We start from the raw sequence: 14,263 nt of genomic DNA, 5'->3' as shown, positions 1-14,263 counted from the left end.
ATCAATTTACCTAATGGAGCATTGTCATTAACGAAAACATTTAGTGGTTCTAGGCTAGAGACGTATTCGGGCGTCGTTAAACCAAGCAGTGGTCGCTAACTTGTCTGCAATACATCCCAAGTGTGATACCTCATTCCACGTACATGAGTATATCGTAGCTCTTCCACGTACCTTCGGGTATATAGGGCGGTGTTACAATACGTAAAGTATATGGGAATGCTCTCACTGTGCGGTTTTGCATTAGACAACGCTTATACAGACTGGGCCTCCACGTACCTTCGGGTATATATGGGAGGACAACACTAGGTTGCTATCCATCCTTAATTAACTGAGTCGGTCACCTTACAAATGTGATACACCGAACACAACATTCGGGGAGATTGTCTGCCCGTACTTCTTGGTTCGCCAGGAGGTATTCTGCAATTCACAGTTGCCTAGTAAACCTTTTGCCTAGTTACCCCTTTTTGTTTATTTCTTTTTTGATAATAAAATTAATCAACAATTGTGGAGGAACATCAACCCAAACCCCGTCATTCGCAAAGAACCGCAAGCCAACCGCCTTTGCCTCCCGAGGCGACACCAATTCGGACAAAGCGGTCTCGTTTAACTGAGTCTAGTACATCAAGAAATCCTGGTTCTTCATCTGGATTACCTGAAACATTTGTTTCCGTAGCTACAGAGACTCCAGTTACTCCGACTATTTCTGGTACATCCGTTCCTAAAGAAGAAGTTTCACAATTACTTGAGGACATTAGCATTGATCCTAGTGAAACAGTAACCGAGGTTGTCCAACAACAAGTTGATACTCAACTTGAAATTGTTCAACAACAAATTGCTTCTGAAATTGAATCAGTTCAACCAGAAGTTGATCCAGAATCTATTCCAGTTCAAATAAAAGTTACATCTGAACCTGAAGTTGTTCAGGAACCTCCCTCTGAAATTGTTGTTCATTTACCTGAACATCTAGACTTCGAATTTTGACATTCAGAAGTTGTTACCCCTCAGACATCAGTAACTGTTGAAACTACACTTTCATCAACACCAAAAATCTTTTACGGACCTAACGGTCAAGTCCTTCCACCAAGTTTGATTGCCATAAAGGAGGAATTAGTAGGAGAGTCCACACCTAGAACCTCGTTTCACTTCAGAACTGGGCTTTATCTTTACCCTACTACTCCTGATTACTTTGTTTCATCTGATCCTGCTTCCTTTCAAGTACCCGTCGAATCTTTAGGACAACTTTTGAGCCAGTTAACTATGGATGAACAACTGTTAACATCCCAGACTGTATCATTTAATGCAGCTGCAGCAGAATCGTTTGTTGTAGCTCCTGTGATGTTTTCTACCACACCTGAGTCGCACCTGTATGGTGAATTGTCCATCCCGATTGGTTACCAATCATTATCAAGAACCCACTCAAGGGTTGCTTTTGCACCATGGTCATCACCCATGTCCTCAACTAGAATTTTACCTGGTTCTTCTCTAATGGGAACCCAACAGTTTGATCCTGCACATCAGTATCAGGCTGGGCAATCTAGTCAACAAAGACCTATATATCCATTAAATACTGGATTGCCACCATATGGAGAGCAATTTGCTTATTCATCATATCCTCCTTATTCTGGAGGACAACCATATGGTAATTTCCCACAATATTCAAGTCAACCTAGAATTAGAGTTTGTCAATGGCAACCAGCAATGCCAACTCAACCAAGGCTTGTGTATCCAACACAACCAATGAAAACTGTGTCAACTATTCCTAATACACCTGTTGTTACCACTGTGCCACAGTCACAAGCTCAAAATGTTGTATCTCAACCGGTACAAACTGATCCTTCTCTCTTGCAACCACAAGTTTCAAGTCAAGAGGTTCAAGTTTCTCAAGTTGTAATACAACAGCCACTTGTTTTTGGAGCTCGGCAAGAACCTTAGGTTAGTATACCTTTATTTGGACTGACCCAGGTTTACATTGGTATATTTGATTCACAACTTGGTCAAACTTTCATTGTTGGGAAACAACAGTTGGTTCAACAACCGTAGTTGCTACAATTTCAACAACCCCAATTCCAATAGTTCCAACCTCAGTTTGGACTTGGTTTACAAGCTCAACCTGGTTTTGGTCAATATCAAGCTTACCAAGGTCCTGAGCAACAAGGCTTTGCAGGTTATGGACAACCACGAATTCAGTCTGGTTATCAACAACCACCTTGTACTGGTTTTTCTCAACAACCATACCAAGGTTACCAAATGCAGATGCCCTATATTGGTCTGCAAAGACCTATTGCATAGGTAATTCCATCATATCTTGGGTATGCTCAACCTGACTTGAATCGACAATTGCCATTCGTAGCAACTTTAAAATTACCAGATTTAAACCGGCTCACCAATGATCCAATTGCATATGCACCTTGGTGGCCGGTAATTCCGCATATGTTACCATTTGATGTTTCGAAGTTTAACGAAAATCCTAGAGAAGACCCATCGAATCATGTTATGATCTTTCATTTATGGTGTTCGTCCAACACTTTGAATGATGATTTGATCAGAATTTGTCTTTTCCAAAGAACACTCACTGGTCCAGTTGTTAAATGGTACGTTGAATTACCAAGAGCTTCTTTCGATAACTTCACCACTTTAGCCACTAACTTTTTGACCCACTTCTAGTTACCTATCAGATACGAGACTGGAACGGAGTTCTTGACCAACTTTAAACAGACTACTATTAGCCATATCTCAGATCATATTCATGAGTGGCGGCGTCATCATCGAATGGTTAAGACATACGTTCTCGATCAGATTCTAGCTGAGTGGTTCATAAAGTCCTTGCTGCCATCAATTACTAAGGATGTGGCAAAAGGAGGAGTTGTCACAGAAGAGCAAGTTATCGCTCATGCCCAATACTTAGATTTGATTTACACACAATCCAGCATGCTCTATGATAAAATTCCCGATGCACCTAGACCAGCTTTCACTGTTCCACCACCTCCACAATCGAGTAGGGACTCTCATGCCGGCGACGGTGTGATCAGTTCTTCAAGCACACAGGCGGCAAGAAGACCATCTGGTCAAACTCTTGTTGTTTCCAATCAAGCTACCAATGCATCAGAAAACACTCATGCCTCAGAGATTAATGTCGTGTCATCTGACAAAGGCAAAAATCCAAAGCAACCAGGAGGTAAGAAAAAGGGGAAGAATAACAAAAAGAAACAAGAAAATCCCTCTCCAAAGAAATCATCTGAATCCCCTACCGCGGCAAGGAAACCTCGTTATCCATGTCTGATATGTAATGACGAGCATTATACAAGAGATTGTCCACATCGCTCTAAGCATGGAAAATTTTAGGGGCGAATATTCGCCCTTTGGCGAAATTAAGGGGTTTTAAATTTTTAGTGGGCGAATATTTTGTATCATAGTACATTTTTACAAATCTCCTCAAATAGCCCACCTTATTTTAAGGGAGAGGGTAAGAAAAGTAAATTTAGCCCTTGAAATTAGGAGTTACAACTTTCCATTCGGCCTAATTTTCAAGAATAGGTTTTATTTAAGTGAATCCTATGGGCCAAATACCATATTTATAAAAGAGGTATGGTAAATTAATAAAAATATAAATAAATGAGAGGTATGGTAAATAAATAAAACATTTTTTATATTTACTCCATAAGTCACCTTATATACATGCAAGGGTGTAAACAAATAAAAATATAAATGAAGTGGAGGTATGGTCGATAAATAAAACCTCTTTTTATACTTACTCAAAAGGTATGGTAAATAAATAAAAATATAAATAAACTAGACGTATGGTATATAAATAAAACCTCTTTTTATATTTAGCCCATAACCCTCTTTCTATTTATGAAGGCTCAAAAAAGAAGTTTTATTTAAGTGAATCCTATGGGCCAAATACCATATTTGTAAAAATAGGTATGGTAAATTAATAAAAATATAAATAAATGAGAGGTATGGTAAACAAATAAAACATTTTTTTATATTTACTCCATAAGTCGCCTTATATTTACGAACACTCACAAAATGCCATATATTTAAGTGAAACCCACGGGAAAAATACTATGGGCCAAATACCATGGGCTAGATTATTATTAATACCATGCAAAAAAACATTATTAACCCTAATATTAGTATTAATAAAAATAAAAATGGCACATGGTATTGACCCATGGTATTCACCTGGAATGTAGCCTATTTAAATGGGGGAAGTAAACCAGCATAGATCCATCTTTACTATGGATCTACTAAGCCCCGAGAAGTATCAAATATCGTGATATGCAAACTAGGGCTAGATTATTATTAATACCATGCAAAAAAACATTATTAACCCTAATATTAGTATTAATAAAAATAAAAATGGCACATGGTATTGACCCATGGTATTCACCTGGAATGTAGCCTATTTAAATGGGGGAAGTAAACCAGCATAGATCCATCTTTACTATGGATCTACTAAGCCCCGAGAAGTATCAAATATTGTGATATGCAAACTAGCATAGAATGAAAAAATATTTGATCCCTCTCGGGGCTTGGTGGATCAAGAATAAAAATGGATGTTGTAATTTAATGTATGTTAAACATTTTAATTTGGTTAAAATAAAAATCAATTATTAATTTTATTAATTTTTATAAATTACTAATAGTAATTTTTAAGTTCCAGGTTTATGATAACCCATGGTATTGAGCCATGGTAATACCATGGTATTCATGTGAGCATAGACTATTTAAAGGGAAAATTCTATCATCTTAGATCCATCTTAATTTTGGGTCTACCAAGTGCTCAGAGGGATAAATAGATTTCATCCCCCTAAGAGTGGTAGATGTGGAGTTAAAATGGATATAGGTTGGTTTGTATGATAATGAAGATATTAAATAAACTTAGGAAATTATATTGTAAAAACATCTTAAGGTGAATGGTTAAAGCTACATTTAGTCATTTCACAAAATTTAGTAAAAAAATACCAATATCTCCATTAATATTGGGTTTTAACTTTTTCTGATTTAACAAAAAATATTCAAAACACTGAAACCTTATCACTCTTTCCACATTACCCTCGCAGAAGATTTCTCACCATTTTTCAAACATTCTCAATATTATATCTTCATGAAAAAGTTGAAAAAGTTGAGGTACTGATGTTGGATTAGTTGTTTGAAAAATAAGTTGGTTTGTACAACCTTTCATCTTATGTGCTATTCTTAGTTTGTCCTAATGATCTGTAGGGGTTGAAGCCACTACACCATATTTTCCTAAAAGGTGGAAATTGTTCACCAAAAAGGAAATTAATCTACATGTTACAATGCTGTTAAAAAATGTGAGACGTATGAGAGTAGTGAATTATGCTAATATGAAATTTAGATTGGGAGAGACGTAATTAAATTTCATTATTTAATTGAATATTTCCAATTAAAATAGTAATAAATCTACATTTATATATTCATATATTGATTGGAAGGCTTCTCACAATGGTCACTTCTTTCAATTAGAACCCCTTCAAGCTTTTGGTATACCTAATACTTTCTTATATAATATAGTTGGGGCTTGCTACTTGTTGGCGTGTTGGGGCAAACAAACTTGATGTGTTCTTTTTTATCTCGCAGTTGGAGTCTATGAAATAAGAAAGAATTTTGATAACTTGTAAAAAGTGGTAGCTTGACAAAAGTTGTAGAGAAAAGATTAATCTCTCCTATCTTGACAAAACTCGTGGTCAATATCAACACCTACAAGAACTTTGATGTGGAATATTATCAAAACTAATAGAAGGATATGAAAGTGTATTGTAAGAACCTTGACAAACATGGCCACTGAAACTTGGAACATTGTTTGTAGAAAGAGAAAATTATGTTTCTTTTTTCCAAACATGTATGTTAATATATTACAGTTTAATGAATATGTTTTCTTATTATCATATATGGTTTCATACTTTAACAAAACATTCGCCAAGACTTCACAATGTTTTATTATTCAGTAAAAGATTTGCCAAGATCTTAGATTTTATAATTCAGTGAAAGATTCTCCATCACTGTACAAGATAATATAATCTGGTGAGAGATTTGCCAAAAAAATTATATATACATATTATATTATTGATAAAATCACCTCCCATTTTTCTTATGTATCATGGGGATTAGCCCATTTATTATACATATAAATTTAGGGTGGTTCTTAAAATTTTCCCTGGCTCTGAGATCTCTAAATTTTTAAAGACTTCAACCACATCAGCAACGCTGACAGATCCGTTTCCTACCCCGGAGACACATTTCGTTGCAACTGATAATGCTTCCACATCCCAAGTACTCATGTTATCCATCACAAATCCACAAAACGATGTTTTGGTGTCAACAATAAACAAAGATTATGGAAATCCATCGTCGTCGAATAATCATGCCACTAATCAACCTAGTACTTCGACCTCGACTTCACCTGAAGTTATTCCACTAGTTGTACCTGAATTAACAATAAAACCACCTAAGGGAGTTGTGCACAAATCAACATTCAATCCTCGTGCTTGAGTAGCTCAAAACTATAATATAGTGGAAGATCTGGCTTAATCACCTTCCGCTATGTCGGCACTCGAAGTGTTGCAAAACTGTCCCTCGCAGAAACAAGCTTTATTGTCAGCAATAGGTGGAATAGATCCTACGGATTCAAATCTTGTGGTTTTTAACCATGCAGGATATTCACCACAGTTACCAGCGCAATTAGCTTTCCTAATACAAGTAAAAGCTCTCAATAAGAATGTTCACCGAACTATTATTGATGAGGGGGCATCTACTTGCATTATGTCTATGAGCTGTTGGAAAACACTTGGTTCACCACCATTATCACGATCACCAACTACATTAAAAGCCTTTGATGGAAGAACATATACTCCATATGGGATTTTGAGTAACCTGCAAATCAAACTAGGGGGCAAGACAGTTACTATTGACGTTGAGGTAGTTGACAGACTCCTCAATTACAACATTTTACTAGGAAGGCCTTGGGTATATGCTATGGCTGCTGTTGTTTCCACATACTTTCATACAATTGCATTCCCTTTCAAGGGTGGAATCACAGTCATTGATCAGCTAGCCTTTTTTGCCAATAGTTCACAGGCTACGGGAAGCATTCTGTTGATACACGGAAACCCACTGTCACTTCAAAGTGTTGGAGTAGGTCTCCTTAAAGATCCTTCCCTGATGGGCACTTTCACCCTCCCATCACCATCTGGTTTGGCGGAAGTGGCAAGAGTGGAGACTTGCAACATGATTTCTTCTACATCATCTGATTTTACGAGAATTTCCAACCACTTTGAAATTGATGGTCTTAGTGAGGGGTTGTCGTTCAGCCCCATTGAATCATCATAGCAATCAATTTTCGGGCTTGTGCAACAAACCCTAATCCGCACTCAATAATTGTATGGGAAGATAGATCATTAGAATATGGTACCTCTTCGGATCTTTTTTCACGTATACATTCTACAGATGAAGGAATCGTCAAATCAATGATGATAGGAGAGACGTCGTGGGAGGATTATCATCATCGTTCCCACCTTCGAGATGACAATGAAGATTATTCAAATGAACTAAATCACCCATCGATCGTTGATTTCTTGTCAAATTCTATAAATACTGTAGATTCTGAGCGTAATTTGTCCAACATAGAAGAAACGATTTCTATAAACATTTCGACCAAGCCTAACATTGTAGAAAATATTCATGTCGGAAAATCCTGTTCTTCATTGGAACTTGATAATTATTGTGCTCTTTTTCACAAATTTCGAGATATCTTTGCATGGTCTTATGAGGAGATGTCGGGCATTGACTCAAGTATTGTTGAACATGAGATTAAAATGTACCCTGATGTCAAACCAATACGACAGCAGCTTCGACCTGTTCATCCTAAGAAAGTCGTTGCCATTAAAGTAAAGGTTGAAAAACTTTTGCGTGGTGGCTTCATTTTCCCTGTACCTCTTCTAATTAGGTATCTAATATTGTTCGAGTGATGAAAAAACAAGGGACAATTCGAGTATGCATCGATTATAGGTTGTAAACCAAGCATGTCCAAAGAACAATTATCCTACACCTTTTATCGACCAAATTATTGACGAGTGTGCCAGATGTGAAATTTTTTCATTCATGGATGGATTTTCTGACTACAATCAAATCAATATCTGCCCATAGGACTAATTAAAAACCGTTTTTAAATGTCTGTGTGGAACATTCGCCTATCGAAAATTACCTTTTGGTTTGAAGAATGCAAGGGCTACATTTCAGAGGGCAATGAATTATGCCTTCCATGATATCAAGCACATTGTTCAACCTTATCTTGATGATTTGTCTGCTCATTCGCAAAGACGGACTGATCACTGGCAACATTTGAGAGCAATATTTTTAATATGTCGACACTACAAAATAAGACCCAATCCACATAAATGTGTGTTTTGTGTTTGGCTCTGGTCGATTGCTTGGATTTGTAGTTTCAAAAGATGGAATTCGACTTGATCCCATTAAGGTTCAGGCAATCCTTGACTTGCCTCCACCTTCAAACTTGTTACAGATACAGAGACTTCAAGGGAAGGAAAACTTTCTGAGGAGGTTCATTCCAAACTATGCTGAATTAGCTAAAGGTTATACGTCTATTGAAGAAAGGGGTACCCTTCATGGAAAATTTTAGGTGTGAATTTTCGCCCTTGGGCTAAATTAAGGGGTTTTATATTTTTATTGGGCAAATATTTTGTATCATAGTACATTGTTACAAATCACCTCAAATTTATTTTATAAAAAAATTAGGTATGGAGGTTAGCCCACCTTATTTCAAGGGAGAGGGTAAAAAAAATAAATAGCCCTTGAAATTAGGAGTTACAATCTTCCATTCGCCCTCATTTTCAAGAAAATGTATTTATGATAGTCATAAATAAAAATATAAATATAGTGGAAGTATGGTAAATAAATAAAACTTCTTTTTATATTTAGTCCATAACCCTCTTTCTATTTAAAAAAGATCAAAAACGAGGTTTCATTTAAGTGAACCCTATGGGCCAAATACCATATTTATAAAAGAGGTATGGTAAATTAATAAAAATATAAATAAACGAGAGGTATGGTAAATAAATAAAACATTTTTTTATATTTATTCCATATGTCACTTTATATTTATGAACACCCAGGCGTGTAAATAACTAAAAATATAAATAAAGTGGAGTTATGGTAAATAAATAAACTTTTTTTATACTTCAAAGGTATGGTAAATAAATAAAAATATAAATAAACTAAAAATAAAACATCTTTCTATATTTAGTCCATATCCTTCTTTCTATTTAAGAAGCCTAAAAAATAGGTTTTATTTAATTGAATCCTTTGGGCCAAATACCATATTTATAAAAGAGATATTATAAATTAATAAAAATATAAATAAACGAGAGGTATGGTAAATAAATAAAACATTTTTTATATTTACTTCATAAGCCACCTTATATTTATGAACACTCAAAAAATGTGTTATATTTAGGTGAAGCCTATGGGCCAAATTATTATTAATACCATGCAAAAAAACATTATTAACCCTAATATTAGTATTAATAAAAGTAGAGATAACACATGGTATTGACCCATGGTATTCACATGGAATGCAGCCTGTTTAAAAGGGAGATTAAACTAGCATAGATCCATCTTTACTCTGGATCAAATATTGTGATATGCAAACTAACATAGAGTGAAAAAAATATTTGATCCCTCTCGGGGCTTGGTAGATCAAGAGTAAAAATGGATCTTGTAATTTAATGTCATTGAAACATTTTAACTTGGTTAAAATAAACAAATAAAATAAAAATCAATTATTAATTTTATTAATTTTTATAAATTACTAATAGTAGTTTTTAAGCTCCAGGTTTATGATAACCCATGGTAATACCATGGTACTCGTGTGAGCATTGACTATTTAAAGGAGAAATTCTATCAGCTTAGATACATCTTAATTTCGGGTCTACCAAGCGCCGAGAGGGATAAATAGATTTCATCCCTCTAAGAGCGGTAGATGTGGAGTTAAGATGAATATAGGTTGGTTTTTCTGATAATGAAGATATTAAATAGACTTAAGACATTATATTGTAAAAAAAATCTTAAGGTGAATGGTTAAAGCTACATTTAGTCACTTAACAAAATTTAGTAAAAAATATCAATATCTCCATTAATATTGGTTTTTCTGATTTAACAAAAAAAAAAAATCAAAACAATGAAATCTTAACTCTTTCTGCATCACCCTCGCAGAAGAGAGATAGTCGCTGCCCAGATTTCCCACCATTTTTCAAACATTCTCAATATGATATCTTCATGAAAAAGTTAAGGTACTGATCTTGGATTAGTTGTTTGAAAAATATGTTGGTTTGTACAACCTTTCATCTTCTCTGCTATTCTTAGTTTGTGGTAATGATCTGTAGGGGTTGGGTCATTGCACCATATTGTCCTAAAGGCGGAGATTGTGCGCTAAAAAGGAAATTTAATCCACATGTTATAATGCTGTTAAAAATGGTATGAAGGTGGTGAATTATGCTAATAAGAAATTTAGATTGGGAGAGACGTAATTAAATTTTATTATTTAATTGAAGATTTCCAATTAAAATAATAATAAGTCTACATTTATATATTTATATATTTATATATTGATTGGAAGGCTTTTGACAACGGTCACTTCTTTCCATTAGATCCCCTTCAGGCCTTTGGGATACCTACTACTTCATTATATTATATAGTTGGGGCTTGCTACTTGTTGGCGTGTTGGGGTAAACAAACTTGATGTGTTTTTTTTTTATCTCACAGTTGGAGTCTATGGAATAAGAAAGAAATTTGATAGCTTGGAAAAAGTGGTAGCTTGACAAAAGTGGTAGAGAAAACATTAATCTCTCCTACCATGACAAACATGGCCACTAAAACTTGCAACATTGTTTGTAGGAAGTGAAAATTATGTTTCTTACATTGTTTGTAGGAAGTGAAAATTATGTTTTTTTTTTCCAAACATGTATGTTAGTATATTACAATTTAATGAATATCTTTTATTATTATCATATATGGTTTCATACTTTAACAAAACATTCGTCAAGACTTCACAATGTTTTATTTTTCAGTAAAAGATTTTCCAAGATCTTATAAGATTTTATAATTCAATGAAAGATTCGCCATGACTTTACAAGATAATATAATCTGGTGAGATATTCGCCATATATATATATATATATATTAGTGTTAAAATCGCCTCCCATTTTTCCTATGTATCATGGGGATTCGCCCATTTATTATACATATAAATTTAGGGTGGTTCTTAAAATTTTCCCTTGTACCCTTCCATTAGGACCAATTTGCGCAAGCTTCTTTTGATGCTCTCAAAGATTCCCTGATTAGAGCATCATTAGTGTATGCCCCAAACTATCAAAAAGATTTTTGCTTGTATCTCACCGCTGCAGATACAACCATTGGTATGGTTTTAGTTCAAGAAGAAAGTGGAATTGAACATCCTATTTACTATTTGAGTCGTAATCTCAATGATAAAAAAAATAAGTATTCATATGTCGAAAAGTTAGCCTTGGCAGCCGTTCAAGCTGTGCAGAGATTTCGTCATTACATTCTCCTCCGTAAAACTACCATTATATCAGATTGCAACCCTATAACATACATTTTATCACATCAATTGCTGGGGGGGAAATATTCTAAATGGATAGTTATCTTGCAGGAGTTTGATTTGGAATTCATCAAGTCTAAATCAAAGAAATCTCTTGTCTTTGTCGAGTTACTTTACGATCTTCCCTCATCCTCCAATGATTTAACATCAGAAGCATCAATCTTGGATGAGTCTTTGTTTCTTATCTCGTCAAGTGATCCATGGTATGGAGATATACTGATCTATCTCCAGACCCAAGCTTTTTAGCCTAATACCTCTCACTCTAAACAGCAACGTACTCGATACCAAGCCAAAAATTATATAATCATTGGTGATACACTTTATCGTCATGGTGTCAATACGATCTTACATAGGCGCCTTACTCATGAGGAGGCCGAAAAGGCTTTGAATGAGTGTCATTCAGGTGCTTGTGGGGGGCATTTATCTGGTTATGAAACTGCACAGAAAATTCTACGTGCTGGTTACTTCTAGTCAGCTATATTTAAAGATTGCATTCTTGTTGTCAAAAGTTGCCATGCTTACCAGATATTTGCCCGTAAAACCATATTACCACTTACACTACTGCATCCAGTCGTTGTTGTTGGCCCATTCGCAAAATGGGGCATTGACTTTATGAGATGTAACCCCACCTCGGTCGGGGGGCATGGGTATATTATAGTCATCGTTGACTATTTTACCAAATGGGTCGAGGTGGTGCCGACAATGGCGAAACAGCTGCTCTATTTTTTTCAACCATGTGATTGCTAGGTTTGGTGTACCACAAGCTATAGTTACAGATCATGGGTCGCATTTTCGCAATCACATGATGGTCGAATTAATTGCCAAATTAAGACTGTCACAAGATAGTTCTACTCCATACTACCCGCAAGATAATGGACAAGTTGAAGCTATCAAAAAAATCCTTAAGTGCATGTTGCAAAGAATTATTGGAGTTCATAAAAGGAATTGGAATTTAATCATGTACTCGGCTTTGTGGACATATCGAACCTCAGTGAGAATGCGACCAAATTTATGCATTTTCAGTTGGTGTATGGTTTGGAAGCAGTGTTACCAATCCAATGTGAAATCTCGTCTCTCAAACTCGTGATTGACCTACTACCTGACACTTCTAAAAAAGAAGCGTGTTTCTTAGAGTTAATCCATCTAGATGAAACCCGTCGTGATGCCGCAGTGGCTAACGAGGCGCATAAAAAACGCATCAAGGCACAATATGATAAAAATTTTAAGCCTCGTGTCTTCTCGGAAGGTGACCTGGTCTTGCTTTACGATCAGGATTCTAATAAACTTGGAGCAGGAAAATTTAAACCGCTATGGATGCGCCCTTATATTGTTAAACGTGTGTTGACGAAAGGTGCATACAAGCTAGTGGACTATGATGAGATTCCATTGTCGCAGCCCTGAAACGGGTTGTACCTTAAACGTTACTATGCTTAGTTGAGTGTAGTAAAATTCACTGTATATATGCTTTGATTGCATTTGTGTGTGTGTTTCTTTTAGAGTTTTTATTTGATTAGGTAATCCACTTCGCATTTGTTGTAGATGTCAAACTTTTCAGAACCATTTGTTGGTTACGCTGATGGAGCTAGTCGTAGTACGAAAATTTATCTTCTGCAACATGGGCAATTTTCGCTCCAAGCGGCAAGTTAGTGAGTGTTAGAGTGATATGTATTGGACGATCGACAAATAATATCGTTGAGTATAGCGCGTTGATTGAACTCCTCTCTCATGCCATTTCACTTGGCATACGCTGAATCATCATTAGACTAGACTCACAACTTGTCGTACTACAACTTATTGGTGTTTATACCGTCTGAAACCCAGCAATTCATCACATGTTCCCTAGAGTTCGTATTTGGAAAGGTATTTTGAGTTTATTAAATATCAGCATATTTCCAAAAATCTAAATACATTAACTGATTTTCTAGTGAACTGTGTGTTAAATAGACATTTGTGACATTTGTAAAGTAAACATTTTTAATTCACATCATCACTTGAATCGGATTGCATCACTTAACCATAATAAAACTTTGAAAGTAAAATAGATAGTTGTATATAAGTTTGTACAAACAATTTGTGTCCAAAACAAAAATTGGTTGTCTGACCCAAAAAACTCAAAAATGTATGCAGAAAATATCCAAGTAGACTAGTATTTCTCATGATAATAGGTCACAACATGTGCTATCATGCGTAGGAGTCTCATCCGGAATACCCAAAGCCAAACCCTTTATGTGATCCTGTAGCTTGGCCAATGTCTCGCTAAATCCAAGTCTCGGAGAACTGCTCTCCCAACAACTCTCTGTATTGGCACACTTGCCTCTTGTCGATGTCTCGCAGGTCAAATAGATCCAACATCTTCATACATATCAAAATGTTTGTTTAGTCTTGGCAATAATTAAAAAGTAGAAACGTTAAAAAAGTAGAAATGTTAAAAACAAAAACACGTTGGTCAAACAATTTACAAATAGCACTCCACTGTGCTCCAACCGGTAACATCAGATCTGAATCACCACAGAAATCCATTCCTGAATATGGATATTCTGCAAAGGCCATGTCCTGTTGGTCAAACCACTCAAAGAAAGTAGAGGTAAATGAGATCAATGACTG

This window comes from Pinus tabuliformis, chromosome 6 (genome assembly GCF_031772625.1).
Source record: "Pinus tabuliformis cultivar Carrire ecotype Pingquan chromosome 6, CPIR1, whole genome shotgun sequence".
Lineage (NCBI taxonomy): Eukaryota > Viridiplantae > Streptophyta > Pinopsida > Pinales > Pinaceae > Pinus > Pinus tabuliformis.
The sequence above is the reverse complement of the archived record's forward strand: the minus strand, read 5'-3'. Positions refer to the sequence as shown.